Below are 16,573 nucleotides of genomic sequence, written 5' to 3' on the forward strand. Positions count from 1 at the left end.
TCTCTCTCTCTCTCTCTCTCTCTCTCTCTCTCTCTCTCTCTCTCTCTTCCTCCTCCTCCTCTTCCTTCTCTTCCCTCCTTTCTTTCCCTTTCTCCCTTTTTCTCTTTCTTCTTTCTGCTGTCTTTTCTTTGAGTGTCTATAAAAAGCCAAGGATTCACGTTAGCTAACCACAATAGGTGAGGGGCTATGAAGGAGGCTTCAGAAGGTAGGGCGATTTTGCAGGTTGCTTTGCATCAGTATGAATCCCATTCACTTCCCGAAAAGGTTGGTATATATGTATATACATAGACACATGTATATGCAGATAAAAATACACACACACATATCTATTTTAGGGGGACTAGAGGTGATGGGTAGGGGTTAGGATGGTATGGGAGGTAGATTGTTTTAACTTTGAAGTCTGGGTTATTGCTCTCGGCACTCTAGGAAGCAGGGATTGACAATTTTTTTTTGGGGGGGGGAGCACTCCGGGGGTCCTCATGCTTAAAGGTAAGTGCAGGTTGGGATAGGGGGCAGGGAAAAGAGGAGAGAGAGAGAGAGAGAGAGAGAGAGAGAGAGCTATACGCCCTGCGCGCGGCTCTACCCCACAAGCTATGTAACTATACTGATCATGAGGAAACCAGAGAACTCGAGCAGCACAGTCTTTGGGTTATACTGGAAGACGCTCTTGTTTCCTAGCAACTCTCATCAATCTTGGGATGGGCTCTCTCTTAAGAGATCCTATTGGACTAGTCCGAAGGAGAGACCACACCCCTTCAGGGATGCTGTTAGTGCTTTTTTCCATTCTCCAAAATTTCTTGAGTGGAAAGTGTATGTGGTAGTGTTGAGACCTCACCACTCCTTTCCTTTCTGATGCTTCCACATTCCCCGGGAAGGCATTAGTTATTCTCTAGTCCTTACTGATTCAACACACTTAGTAAATTCTCTTGATGTTCTTTACCTCCCCTCTTTAAAAAAGAAAGAAAAAGAAACAAATGCATCTTAAAACGGGGCTGTAGGAGTGAAAGAGAAAGAAGAGACACAACATACCTTACAAAGCATCTAACAAAAGCGAAATCCCAAGAGCCACTTTCTGTCTTTTAAAATCATATTGCACACTTTCAAAGAATCACTAAACTTTCATTATTTTCCTTGTCCGTGAGATATAACATTCTGTATTCCCGAAGGGTTCGGTGATATAGAGCCAGAGACAATTAAATATAATGCCTTAAATGATACGTTCATTATTTAATATTTAATGTTAAGTTGTTTAACAACCGCCTTCCTTTGTAATCTAGCCAGCACATTTAAACTACAGAAATAATTTTACAGTTTTTTTTTTCTTGAGAACCAAAGTAATTTAGGAAGACATGTTCCTACACATTTCATTATGAATTTCATTGAAATTGTGTAATAAAATAGAACTTAAAGGTTATGGATTTATAGGTTATAATTTTTCTTAGAACATTCCTACTCCGTTATTTCATGAGAGTATTGTCGTGGCCAAAATGAAACAACAGCAGCAACAGCAATCACCCCCATTTTAAAATCCTGAATATCAGTTAACATTTAATGAGCCCCCAAAGAGAAAAGCTCTGACTGGACAGAATCTACAGTCACAACTCAAGAGACAATCAATGTAAATTAGACAGATAAGCTGCTAAAACCCCAAAAGTTAAATGTTTACAACTATTCAGGCTATGCTAAGTGCTTTATCACAAGTGAAAGGTCAAGAACACAGACTTTATTTTCTCATAGAACATGCTAGTAAGCACCCTAAGGTACTTGGGCTTTTTTAAAGCCTCATCAGTTGTTGGTGAAGGGCACTAACGTAGTATCTTTTATCCTTTTCCCCCTGATGTACCTCCCTCTCCTCTCCACCAACACAAAAATAGAAGAATATAGATAGTCTATGCTAGAAAAATAATTCATATGAAGCTGAATTACTCATCTCCAAACTAAATTGTTCTAACTCAATTTGGGGAATAGAAGTGGGGCATTGCCCAGAAATTCACTTAGCAGAGGGAATAAGACAATTATCCATATATCATCAATTCTGGCCTTAAAGAGCTTATTTCCCAAGATGGATGAATTTTATTTCTTTTATCTATAGTACAGTGTTTTTTGCAGTGTAGGTGCTTAGTAGGTGTTTGTGGAATGGAATCGAGTAGTGGGGTAATGTGTAGGATTTTGTTTTTGATTGTTAGAACTATATCCCATTTCCATGTTCACTTTCAATATTGGTTTTGACTATAGCTTTTAGAGTATTATTTTATAATGGTGCTTTACCTCACCTCTATCCCAAGTTACTTTTAAAAAGTCTCTAGGGATAAGTTTCTCAACAATTGTCATTGGTAGTTCATCATCAAAAGCAAATGACTCGTTCCTTAAGAAGATAATTTCCAGTAAAAGAATCAAAATGAAATGAAGAAGACAATAATTTCCTTTCCTTCTACCCAATCCCTAGTGTTCTGTTTGTCCTTTGCTAAAATAAAATCATCCCTTTTCCAAAACATTTCTGATCTGTGGAGGGTCTCTAGAGCTGTACACATTTCTACCTATTCAAGTGGGTCACTCTATTCAGTTCCAGATCATTTCACTTGCTTTTCTGAATTCCCTTCTGACTATCTGTGTTTATTTGAATGATTAAAAATGAGATGAATTCTCCTAACGGTCATTTAGAGACAGCACCACAATTTATGACACTATACCTTTTTGTGTATTCCTTCAATTACACTTTTTTTTGTTGAAATAATATTGAGGTTTGATTATGTTGTCATCATTCACAACTCAGAATGTCACAAACAAAATGCCATCCGTTCTCCTGTCCCTGTCCAGAGATTACTTAGTAGCAACAAAGGCTTTAGAGCAGAATCTCAGTGTCAAATCTCTATTAGCTCAACATAGAAGCCAAATTTTTTTTGCAAGTACCTTGCTGCATAGTCATAGATTGTAGTTATCTTGATCATCTGGTCTGATATCTCTTTTGTTATGCCTTCATCTGTTTTTGTACACATCTGTTATTAAATTTCACCTCATTTCTTTTTTTTTAAAGGGTCTGTTCAGTATCAGAAACATGCTACATGTATATATTCTCATTACTATATTGTACATGTTATATTGTAAACAGTATACATGTTATATTGTACACATGTTATATTGTACACATATTACATATGTCATTGCAGACTGAAACGTTAGAATAATATTAAAATTTCATCTCCAAATTTCTGGCTATAATGGCCCCTTCCTTATTGTACTGCTGCTTTCTAAGCTTTTCTAGTCTAAAGAATTTCTTTAGCTATGATGGTTCTTCCCTAAGGGTATGAATTTATAGGTTTCTAAATATTTTCTTCTTGGTTATCTCTAAATCCTGTTTCAACTACTCTGGTCTATTTTGAATCCCATCAACCCCAGATTTCCTGAATAAAGGTTATGACAAGTTCTTAGCTGTTGATTTAAAAAAATGTTCCCTTTCAGCCTCACCTTGAACATCTTAAGTATAGAAAAGAATACTTAAAGTCAGAAATTTTGGGTTCACATCTTTTCTCAGCTGATCACTAGCCATAATCACTGAATGGGCATAACTTCAGTCAAACTGACCTGCTAAAAACCTTGGCTTTAAAAGGCCAAGTTCTTCCATACCATTTGGGGCCATCTCCAGTGGTCCTGATGGATATCTGGCCACTGGACCCAGATGACTCCAGAGGAAAAAGTGAGGCTGATGATTTGTACAGCTCTCCTTCACTTAAATCCAATTCACTTTCATGTCATGATATTACCTCCATGATGTCATAATCCTCTTAGAGAATGAAGGACAAACAACAACAACAAATACTTGGGCAGGTCAGTTAGCCTAATGAAGACTCAATTTCCTCATCTGTAAAGTGAGAATAATATGTAAAATTAGAGCAAGTAATAACTGCTCTGTTTACTTCCTAGTATTGTTGTGAAAGTCAAAATGTTTTGTAACATTCTTAAAGAACCACAAAAATATAAGGTATTTTTATTATTACTTTCTTACATGTGACTCGACTCCTATCTTGAGATCAGTGATTTGTAATCTTTTTGAATGTGAAGCTTCCATAAATTATCATTAGGTTGAGTGTTTTTATTCATTCAACATATTTGTTGAGTACATATTCTTTATTTATTTTCTCTTGTAATCTCTATTGTATTCATACAGTAGGTGGAATAAAGAAAAAAGCAATAATTAACTGCTTAGTATGTACTAGGAAATGTTGTAAGCATCAGAATACTAATTTAAAAAATTCTGCCATCAAAGAGTTTACATTCTAATATAGAGAGACAATACATATGTATAAGACAATTCCTTCTGTGGAAGGGCTTACAGTCTACTTAGAGAGACAAGGTATAGAATAACTGACATTATGTAATGAAATTCCAGTTCTTTTGGCATGTCCAATATACTCTGCTGGCTGCTAATCCTAAAGGAAGCTTCTGTTTCCAGAAATGCACAATGAAAAGGATGGGGTCCTTTGCCTCCCTCATCCAAAATATACAGTAAGTATTCCATTTCCTTTTAGATTACAGTGTAGTGACAAAAGCCTTTTTAATTGACTGCTGACCCAGAACTGAATATGAATACAAAAGATTTGAGCAAATGAAAACTCTCTCTCTTCCCTGGTGGCTTTTGAGTGAGGAGGGAATAAAGCCCCTAGAGGAGGGGGAAGGGTATGTTGAGTCAGCAAAAGAGAAAATAGCAGTAATATGTTGGCTACCACTGACTGCACACTTTCCAACCCGTCACCATGCGGCAATAAACTCATGGTGTCACCTGTTTTTTTTGTTTCTTTTAAGTGTAATCTTTCTTCATCTTAGGTGAATAAATATGAGAGATGGAATAGAGCAAATTATGCCCTTGTGAGCTTTGAAAGGCCTCTAGTTGGTGAATCTACGATGGCCTTTCTGATCTTTATGATGTAAAATATGTTTTCTCCCATCATTTACTTTTATTCTCCTACTTTACCACCTCTGGTGTTTGCAAATACCTTATTACAGTGTTATAGAAAGAGTATTCAATGAGGAATCAAGAGACCTGTGTTTCTCTACTGGATTTATCACCAACTTCCTCTGTGACCTTAACAAAATCTTATAACCTCAGATTCAAAGAATTTCAGAATTGGAAAGGATCCTAGAAAATATCTAGTTCAAGCTGTTCCTTAACAAGAATCACTTTTACAACAACCCCCAGAAAGTGGTAAATCAAGCTCTGCTTGAGGATTTCTAGTAAGTAAAGGGGAGCCCATCAATTCTGGAGGCCACTCACTCCATTTTTGAACTGCTTCAATTAGAAATTTTCCATTATAGTAAATTTAAATATATGCTAATTCCCACCTTCTCCTTCTAGTTCTCGCCTCTGACCCTAAGTAGAACAATTCTAGTACATTTACCATGTGTTAGCCCCTCAAATACTGGAAAGCTTCAGTTACCCTCTTCTCCTCTCCACCAACAGTCTTCTTATTTTCTTAATTCTCACTCTCCTTGATGTCTCTGCAGCCTCTGACACTGTTGATAAATCTCTCCCACTTGACAGTGTCTTCCCTCTAGGTTTTTGGGATATCTTTCTCTTCTAGTTTTCCTCTCAACTATCTGACCAATCTTCTATCTCATTTGCTGGATCTTCCTCCAGATCATGCCCTCTAACTGTAGGTGCCCCTTAATTTTGTCCTGGGTCCTTTTTCCTTCTCTCTCTAAACTACTTTACTTGGTTATCTCATTAGCTCTCATGGATTTAATTATCATTTTGATGTTTATGATCCTCAAATCAACTGGTCCTGCCCCAATCTCCTAACCTCCAATCTCATATGTGCAACTGCCTTTCAGACATTTCAAATTGGATGTTCAATAAACATAAATAAATATGGCCAAAAGAGAACTCATTCACTTTCCCACCCAACCTTCCCTATTACTATAGAGCTCAACACAATTCTCTTAGTCCCTCAGGCTCACAACATAGGAGTCATCTTGGATTCTTCACTATTTCTCACCCACTGTACCTGAACTGTTGTCAAGGCCTGCTGATTTCTGATTTCGCCTTTGCAACATCTTTTGAATGAAGACATACTTTGGAGATATTGAGGGTTCATTTGCAGACCACTACAATAAAGAGAATATTACTATGAAGTAAGTAACATACATTTTTTTATTTCTCAGTGCATATAAAAGTTATGTTTACATTCCACTGTAGTCTATTAAATGTGCCATAGGATTATGTCTGAAAATATACATACCCTAATTAAAAATACTTTATCTCACTCTAATACATTCTCCAGTCAGCCACTAAAGTGATTTTCCTAAAGTACAGGTCCAATCATGTCACCCTCTACTCAATAAACTCTAGTGGCTCCCTACTGCTTCCAGTAGCAAATTAAAAATGCTCTGGCATTCAAAACCCTTCATAACCTAGCCTCTTCTTACCTTTTCAGTCTTTTTACACCTTATTCCCAACATATACTCTTCAAACCAGTGACACTGGATTCCTAGCTGTTCCATGAACAAGACATTCCATCTCTCAGCTTTGGGCACTCTCTGGCTGTACTCCATGCCTGGAACACTCTCTTTCCTCTGCTCCCACTACTGACTACCCTGGCTTTAAGTCCCAACTAAAATCCCACCTTGTACATGAAGCCTACTCTTATCCCTCTTAATTCTAGTGCCTTTTCTCTGTTAATTTTATCCTATTTATCCTGTGTATAATTTATTTTGCACATACTTGTTTACATGTTGTCTCCTTCATTAGACTGTAAGCTCCTTGAGGGTAGATTCTGTCTTTTTCCTCTTTTTGTATCTCTCCTGCTTAGTACAGTACCTAGCACATACTAGATGCTTAGTTAATGTTCATTCATTCATTCATTCATTCATTCATTCATTCATTCTCCTTTCTGGACTAACCATCTATAGTTCATGACACCAAAGATCATTCACACACATATATCCTATACATATCCTATATATAAGATGTGTTGTGTATATATATATATGTATGTGTATATATATATATAGATTTCACAAAACCAGTGGTCATTCATACATATAGCCTATATATAATGAAATATAATATTTATTACTTAGGTTATTTGATCGATATCTACACACACATATAATTTTATGTATAAATATGTGTATACACATATGTGTACATGTGCAAATGTGTGTATATACATACATACACACTATATATGTATATATACATTACATGCATACACACATATCTATTTATCTATATTTGATTCTCATCATTTGTAGCAATGTTTATAAAGTCGTATGGAACACTGATACTGAACCATTGCTCCTAGGGGAAATAGAGGGTTTTGTTCCTGTGAGCCTCTGGTCACAATATTTACTTCAGGACTTTCAGAGACAGCTTTACATATGGATCAATGAATTTCTTCTTTCTTTTCTGGAAGTACCATGACTGATTCATGATACCAACGTTGATTCTTCAACATTGAAATCATGGCCAATAGGACTATAACTCATGACAGAATGAAGCTGATCTAACATACATATTTTCTCCATAAGTAACATTACAGCATTCTTGTACTTAGGAACAATAGAAAGCACTTCAGTCCTCTTCTTGGGGGCTATTTTAAATAGCAAAATCCCAAGCAAAAAGCACAACAATGTAAAAAATGTGACATTAATTAGACTGTTAAAAGGACACTGAAAACTGAGAAAAGAAGGTAGAGCATCATCTTGCTCAGCCTCAGCTGGGAATGTTGATCTTGTGTGATGCAAATTTTTGCTGCTCTGTGTATGTCCATGAATGACCACTACCCAAAGTCAATCTGTATCTTACAACCAGTATCTTTAGCCCTCAATTACAAAGTTATCACTTGTTTTAAGCTATTTTCTCTTGATGCAATTGTAATTATCTTCCTTCCATTTTACCCTTTACCGTCTGTTCTGTAATCATCCTAACCCTCTATGGGCTTGAAGCCCATTATTGAGTAGCTTCTCAACCATCCTTTCTTTAGTTTCAGAAACTAATCAGTTTTTCAGTAGGAATTGTGTGTGTGTGTGTGTGTGTGTGTGTGTGTATGTGTGTGTGTTTGCGGGTGGGGGAGGGAGGGCTTGGGGTATAGCTGCCATGGTAACAGATACCATTTGGAAAATGAAGATCCCTAATTTACAACTAGTTATGCGTGTGTTTTTCAGTCAAGGTAGTCTCTAGGAAAGGAAATGTCTCTAATGAAAACTTCATGTGATCATAATGATGTTAGGATTTGCTTTTAAGATCAGGTTTTTACCAAAGTGAAGTGAAGATTTATATGAAAATAATTTTGCCTCAACTGTCTCAGTAACTGAATTTAAAACTTTATTGCCCCAATTCTCTCTATTTGGCTAGTAGTAACTAGGGGATCTAGGCAGGAAAAATGCTAAGCTAGAAACACATATATGCATAGAAAACCAAATATATCTGGCTCTAGACAATGTAAACTATGTATAAAACCACATTTTTCAGACCTCAACAATCTACTTAGGCCAAGCAATTTTGATAAGTCTTCACTTTTCAATGTTATATAGAATTCCATAGACTTTCATATTAAAATTAAAGAACTAAATCAAAATATGTTGGAATGTGTATCATATTAATATATTTGTTCAGTTTTCTGATACTTTGATTTGTTAATGTTTTTGGATGGTAAAATAGTGTGACTATAAAAAGTTAATACTAGTGTATTCTTAATATACTGTTAATAACAAGAGAAAGAGTGTTCCTTAAGAATCACAGTAGGCAAGTCCTTCTAAATCTTCCTTTTTGACCTGGAGGGATTTAACTTTTCCTTGCCTCAGTTTACCCATCAGATAATTAAATAACACTAATAAATTTTTGCCTATTGTGCTCCAGAGAAAGATTACTTAAATATTTTTAGAACCTTTGGAAATTATAACCTTGCAGAGAATGACCTTGCAAAGTCTACTTCCTTGACTTCAAATGTAATGAAAACGAGTGTTAGAATAAGATAAAATTATGTAAAATGTTAAGGAAGCAAAATTTGTTTTAGTCCTGTATCCCCATCCTGACTCCAGATGCCAGCAGGCATCCTTTCCATTCCTTAGTCTCTTAGAGCATTATATTTTAACTATTTGTGAGGTTAAAGGTATAAGATTAATCAAGTAAACTGAAGTGTTAACTAGCTAGTGAATTGTCTCTCCCATATAAGGAGTAGTGATCTTTGGGGATGATACTGACTTGTTACTCTTTCTCTTTTAACCTAATGGAGATACCTAATGAGACTTCCTTTGAGCAGCCCATACTTTGTTCTACAGGGGGCACTAGAGCATAGTCCAGGCACTGGGCTCTTTTATTCCTAGGGTAACAGCCAGGAGGTTAACTGCCATCTCTGTCCAGAGGAGGGAGTTCTTAAGCCCAAGGAAAAAGAATATTTTAGTTGGTGGTGATTTACCTACCTTTAGTTGCCCACTGGTGAAAGATTCTATTTTGTTGCCATTGATTAAAAGCCACATTAAGTTTAAAACTGTCAGCTAAGCCCAGAGATAACATTTTCATAATGACTTTTAATGAACATGGAAGAAATTGTTTTATAGCATTTATAAATTTGATTAATGATCTTTTCTATTCCCAGAACCAAAATAAATGGGCAGCTCATTTGCATGCTTAATTGCTGTCAAGGTAAATTTTCTTAGAGTACATAGTTTGGAATGATTAGAGCAGACATCTAGATAAGGGTGCAGAAAAATTCTCTACAGGGTGATCTCAGCAAGGAATCTGAAAATAATTACATTTTTATTTGGAAAAATAAAAAGAAATTTAAATCTATGAAGTATTATAGTTGGTTATTAAACAAATGAGTGGTCTCCTTGATCTGGAAAGATGGATAGATTTTGCTGAATTTGGACTCTGGGGCTTTCCCTTTCCTATTGGAAATACTACTAATTTGGCACTTACCCTATACTACCTTGTAGTGTCAATTATTTTCTTTTAAACATAAGTTTTTATTGCTGTCTTCCATATTTTTACATTATCAGTGTTATCCTCAGCATCTCACTTCCTGCCCCTCCCAGAGAGCCATGCCATGTAAGAAATGATAGTCTTCAAAGAGGAAAAACAATTAGCATAACTGATTGATACATTTAAAAAGTCTGAATCATACACACACACATATACATACATACATGTATATATATAATGTATAATACCTATAGACTTCTCATCTCCATGAAGGGGTAGGTTGGGGATGTCCTCTCATATTTCTTTTTTCATCATGCTTGATTTATATATATTTTGCTACATTCATTTTTGATTTGTTGTGTGCTTATTTTCATTTGCATTGTTGTAGCTATTGTGTGTATTTTTTCTCTGCTTATTTCATTCTGCATCAATTCATGTTGATCTTTCCATCTTCTCTCTAGTTATCACACAATTAATTTCTTATAACACAGTCATATTCCATTACATTCATGTGACACAACTGGTGGGCACCTACTTTGTTTCCCTTTCTTAGTCATCACAGAAAATGCTATTATGAATATTTTGGAGTTTATGGGAACTTTATTATTATTATTGATGGACTCCTTGGCATAAAACCCCAATAATGAAGACTCTGATCTAAAAGATGTGAATATTTTAGTCATATTTATTTTGCACTTATTTACATAATTCCACATTGTTTTCCAAAAGGGATGTACCATTTCACAGTTCCACCAACAATGTATTAGTATTCCTTCTCAGTCTCCATTGCTGGCTATAACTAATATCTTATCTTCTAATTATAGGCATACCTCCTGACTCGTCTTTGGAACTTCTCCTTTCCCTCTATTCTTTATCTTGGTGACCTCATTAGCTCCCATGAGTTAAATTATCATCTCTATTAAGATGATTCCCATAACTCTATGTAGCTCCAGTCTCTCTTCTGAGATCCAGTCCTGCAACAACATTTGTGTACTGGATAGTTAAAACTGGATGCCCCAAGTGTATCTCAAAATCAACATGCTTAAATGAGAAATAATTTTATTTTTCTCCAAAACCATCCTTTTTCTAGACTTCTCTATTTCTATTGAGGTCACCACTATTCCTATTATTTAAAATGATTTTATATCACCAGGTTTTTTGTTTTTTCAACAACAACAACAAATAGTATTTATTTATCATTTTAAAATTTACAAGGCACTTTATGTATGTCTGGTAGTTGCTACTGTTGTACTCATTTTACATATAAGGAAGGTTATCTGTATATTATAAGAGGGGTTAAGTGATTTGTTCACAAACACACAGGTGGTAATGGTGTGAGGCAGACTTTGGACGCAATACTTCATAATTCCAAAGCTAAAATGCTGTCTACTATCCACCCTAGACAACCAGTAAACCATTTGGCAGGTTATAAGGAAAAACAAGTGAGAGGAAGGAACACATTTTATATAGGTTGCAGCTCAGAATAAATATGAACTTTGTAGCAACTAATGATGTCTGACATGATGTTTGAAATGAGGCTGCCTCATAAGGAAGTAAGTTTCCTGACACTGGAAAAGTTCAAGGAGAAATTAATGAGGGATGGAAGAGGAAGAGGAAGAAGGAGGGGGAGGAAGAGGAGAAGAACCACCAATAAACAACAGTAGCCAACTTTGACATGGTGAGTTAAGGTTTGCAAAATACTTCATACTTATCTCATTTGATTTTTACAACACCCTCTGAAATTAGAGGCATTTTATAGATGGGGATCTATTAAAAAATACTAACATTTATATGTCACTTTAATGCTTGCCAAGCACTTTACATTTATTATCTCATTTCCTTATAACAAGTCTGTGAGATCATTGCTATTATTATCCCTACTTTACAAATGATGAAGCGGAGACAGACAAAAGTTAAATGACTTTCCCTGGGTCATATAACTAGTAGATTCTGGGATAGGATTTGAACTTGGGTTTTCCTGACATTAAATCCAGTCCTCTAACCACTATGATGAAAAAAATTAATCTTTTTTAAAATAGTATTTTATTTTCCCACCAATTCCCTGCTAAGATAATTTTTAGTATTCATTTTTACAAGATTTTACTTTCCAATTTTTTCTCTCTCCCTCCCCTTCCCTCTTCCAAAAATGGTAGGCAATTTGATATGGGTTATACATGTGCTATCATACAAGACATATTTCCATATTAGTCACAGTTGTGAAATAACTAACAAATCAAAAGGGGAAAAACGCAAAAAATAACAAAGTGAAAAAAATGCTTAAATCTGTATTCAGAGTCCCATCAGTTCTTTATCTAATGTAGATAGCATTTTCCTTCATTAGTCCTTTGTACTTGCCTTGGATCTTTGTGTTGCTGAGTAGAGACAAGTCATTCATAGTTGGTCACCACATAACATTGCTGATATTGTGTATGATGTTTCCTTGGTTCTGCTCATTTCACTCTGCATCAGTTTTTACACGTGTTTCTAGGTTAAAAACTTTGCATGAGGGGGCGGTGTTGAGTCAAGATGGCAGAGTAGAAACAGGACTTCCACCTTTTCCAATTTATGTAAAAGGTGACTCTGAACAAACTTTGGAGCTACAGAATCCACAAAATGACAGAGAGAAGATAACCTCCCACTGAAGAGAGCCCAGAAGGAAGGCAAGAAGGGTCCAGCACAGCACTCTGGGAGCTGACCCCAGACCTGCACTAGTCAGAGATTTTAGCCTCAGGGCAGGTCTGACCAGCCCCCTGGTGGACAGACTTCAGATCACCAGTAACTGTAGCAGTTTCCAGAATTATCAACTCATAGATGCTAAGGACAAAGTGAGAAGTCAGTGCAGTGTGGACTTTGGGACCTGGGAATTCGGGAGTGTGATCCAGTCTTTGCCCCTGGGGCGAGAAGCCACGCAGGCACCATGGCTGCCACTGCCACGTGGCAGTTTCAGTCCTGGCCTGCAGATTGTAGGGGGACCAAGTGACCAGTCTGAGGGGTAATTGTTCCTACTTTAACCTACTTGGATGTGGATTGCTGTCTAGGGTGGAGGTCCTGAGGTGTGTGACAAGCTTGCCAGAGCATGTGGAGGCCTCAGAGAGGGCACCCAACTAATAGCTCCAGCAGCTGAGAAAACCCCAGTGTTTGGGACAAAGCTTCCCTGTCTGGTGGCAGAGTCCTACTGTGGCAAAAAGCCCAAAAGTCAAGTAATTGAGTGGCAGCATGAGCATGCAAAGGAAGCAAAGCAAACAGAACAACCCAATTTTACACTCCTATTTTGGGGACAAAAAGGATCAAGGCATGGAACAGGAGGAAGACAGTGATGTCAGAACTCCTGCACGAAAAGCTTCCAAGAGAAATATGAGCTAATTACAGGCCATAGAGGAACTTAAGAAGGATTTTCAAAACCAAATAAGAGAAATGGAGGAAAAATTGGGAAGAGAAATGAGAACGATGCAATAAAATTATGAAATGAGAGTCAACAACCCGACTGAAGAAAATAACACCTTAAAAAATAGACTAGCAGATGGCAAAAGAGGCCCAAAAAATCAATGAGGAGAAGAATGCCTCAAAAAACAGAATTTGACAGATGGAAAAAGAATCTCAAAAACTCACTGAAGAGAATCATTCCTTCAGAATTAGACTGGAACAAATGGAAGTAGTGACTTTATGAGAAATCAAGATAATATTAAACAGTTCCAAACAAATGAAAAAAAAATAGAAGGCAAGGTGAAATATCTCATTGGGAAAACTACTGACATGGAAAATAGATCCAGGAGAGATAATTTAAAAATTATTGTACTACCTGAAAATCATGATCAAAAAAAGAAACTCGAAATTATCCTTCAAGAAATTTTCAAGGAAAATTGCAAATAGAGGTTGAAAGAATCCACTGACCCCCTCTTAAAAAAGATCCCCAAAAGAAAACCCCTAGGAATATTATAGCCAGGTTCCAGAATTCTCAGATCAAGGAGAAAATATTACAAGCAGGAAGAAACAATTTGAATACTGTGGAAACACAATCAGGATAATACAGGATCTGGCAGCTTCTACGCTGAGGGATGTAATAGCTTGGAATATGATATTCCAGAGTTCAAAGGAGCTGGGATTAAAACCAAGAATCACCTACCCAGCAAAACTGAATATCATGTTTCAGGGGAAAATATGGTCATTCAGTGAAATAGAGGACTTTTCAAGCATTCTTGATGAAAAAAACAAGAGAAGGTAAACAGGAAAAAGAAATCATAAGGAACTTTAGTTGAACTATGAGAATAGTTGAAGAGAATAGAAATGTGTATACACACATACATATATATGTCTATATAAGAGAGTATGTGGGTGTATGAATGCATATGTGAATGTGTGTATATGTGTGTGTGTGTGTGTGTAGGAGTATACATAGAGGGCACAGTACCAATTTAATAGAAAGGGATGATACTTAAAAGGTGAAATTCAGAGGTGAGAGAGGAATATAATGAGAGGAGATGGGGAGATACAGAATAGGATAAACTCTCTCATATAGAAGAGGCAACGGAAAATGGTTACAATGGTGTGGAAGAACAGGACAGCAAAAGGGAATGGGTCAATTTTATTCTCATTGAATTTGGCTTATGGAGGAAATGAAATACACACTATGTAGGGTATCTCACCCTACAGGAGAGAGTAGGGTGGAAAGGGATGAGAGGGGGGATGATGAAATGAAGGGCAGGCTGGGGGGGGGAGGGAAGTTGGAAGCACCCACTTTTGAAAAGGGACAGAATCAAAGTAGAGAATAGGACAAGTGGGAGGTGGGATAGGAGGGAGGGAAATATAGTCAGTCTTTTACAATATATCCACTATGGAAATATTTTGCATAGCTATGCATGTACAACCTATATTGCATTGCTTATCTTCCCAGTAAAGGAGGAAGGGTATGAATCTGGAATTCAAAGCTTTAAGATCAAATATATACTATTATTAATATTATTTTATATGTAACTAGGAATTAAGTTATACAATCACTGGGGCATAGAGATTCACCATGCCCTACTGGAAAGTTGGAGGGGGTATGGGAGAAGATATGGAAAAGAGCAGGTCAGGGGAGGAGATATCCATTGGGCTCGCTATTTTGGGGTGGTGGGTTGGGAGAAAAACCAGGAGAAAATTTGTATCTCAAAATCTTGCAGAGATGAATGATGTAAACTAGAAGTTAATAAAGCATTTGATAAAAAATAAAAGTAAAAATAAATCTGTATTGGGTAGGATGAAGGATTAAAACTCTAAAGACACTGTTTTAACTCTACAAGGCTAAAGAGCTGTAGATTTGTAGACTGAAGATTTTTATTTTGATCTCAGCTCTGCTACCTACTGTATGATTTCTGAAGTCCTTTCCAGCTCCAAAAATATGAATCTAAGATTCTTTGTAGTCTTCAGTGCAATTTGGAGAATGTCAGTGGTTTGAGGTCAAGTCTTTCACATATTTCTCCCAGAACCTGGGCTTTTGTCCTCCTGTCCTCTGGTTCAGCCACTTTTGGCTCATCTTATTTCCGGGGAAGAGTTGCACTGATTTGAGACATCTGGTTTTCTCTTTCTCCCTTGGCACCAGGAGGAACTGAGGCATTGAACTCATCAATACACTAGGGTATCATATGTGTTAAGCAAGGGTCCTCAATAGCACCAGCTCTTGGGAATGTACAGACACATGATCTGGTTGTTTATATGTGTTAAGTGTGGAAAACCCTCCTGGGACAGAGATGCACTGTGTGTATGGCACCATAGATTGGCCATTGAAGAAACTCAAGCTCTGGGTCTGGGGTTGAATGCCATGGAATATCTCAGAGAAAGGGAAGAGAGGATAATAAGAATATAATGAAACTCTCGATTACAGGGTCTCTTGGCACTCTCTCTGTCACTCCTGTTCATAGTACCATCCCCAGAACAGGTGAGATTTAAGGAGACACTTTGAAAGAGATTGAGGAATCCTTATCATAGAATTCAAGATGAAAGGGGCTTTACATCTGATTATAATGAGGGTACTGTTGTGGAAAGGAAACAGAATTTTGAGTTAGTACTTCCTGGGTTCAAATCCAGACTCTGTTAATTATTAGTTGTGGGACCTTAGATAAATTATCTAACTTCTCTGAGCCTTGATTTTATTCTAGTACAACTCTTTTACCTTACAAATGAGGAAAGTTAGGCTCAGAGAGATGATGGGACTTGTCTCAGGTCACATAATAGCAAACGGCAGAGTCAGGACTATAGCTAGATCAGTGCTCTCATTTTTTTCAGCTTTTAAAAATAATCTTTATTTTAAAATGTATTTGAATATTATCATTATACAATTCTATGACTTTTATCTCATGATAAAAAAAGCACAACTGCTAACATACTAAAAGATTTCAACAGAAAAGAAACATTCAGGGGCACTAGAGCTGATTATGCCAGTTTCAATACCTAGGTTCTCCTTCATATGTAGTGTTGTGTACCCTAAGCACTGATCAAGTTCTCTCTCTCTGTCTGTCTCTCTCTCTCTCTGTCTGTCTGTCTGTCTCTCTCTCTCTCTCTCTCTCTCTCTCTCTCTCTCTCTCTCTCTGTCTCTCTCTCTCTCTCTCTCTCTCTCTCTCTCTCTCTCTCTCTCTCTCTCTCTCTCTCTCTCTCTGTCTCTCTCTCTCTCTCTCTCTC

Source organism: Petaurus breviceps, unplaced genomic scaffold, assembly GCF_028583685.1.
Source record: "Petaurus breviceps papuanus isolate PSGF00001 unplaced genomic scaffold, PetGlider_PUasm1.0 79, whole genome shotgun sequence".
Taxonomy (NCBI): domain Eukaryota; kingdom Metazoa; phylum Chordata; class Mammalia; order Diprotodontia; family Petauridae; genus Petaurus; species Petaurus breviceps.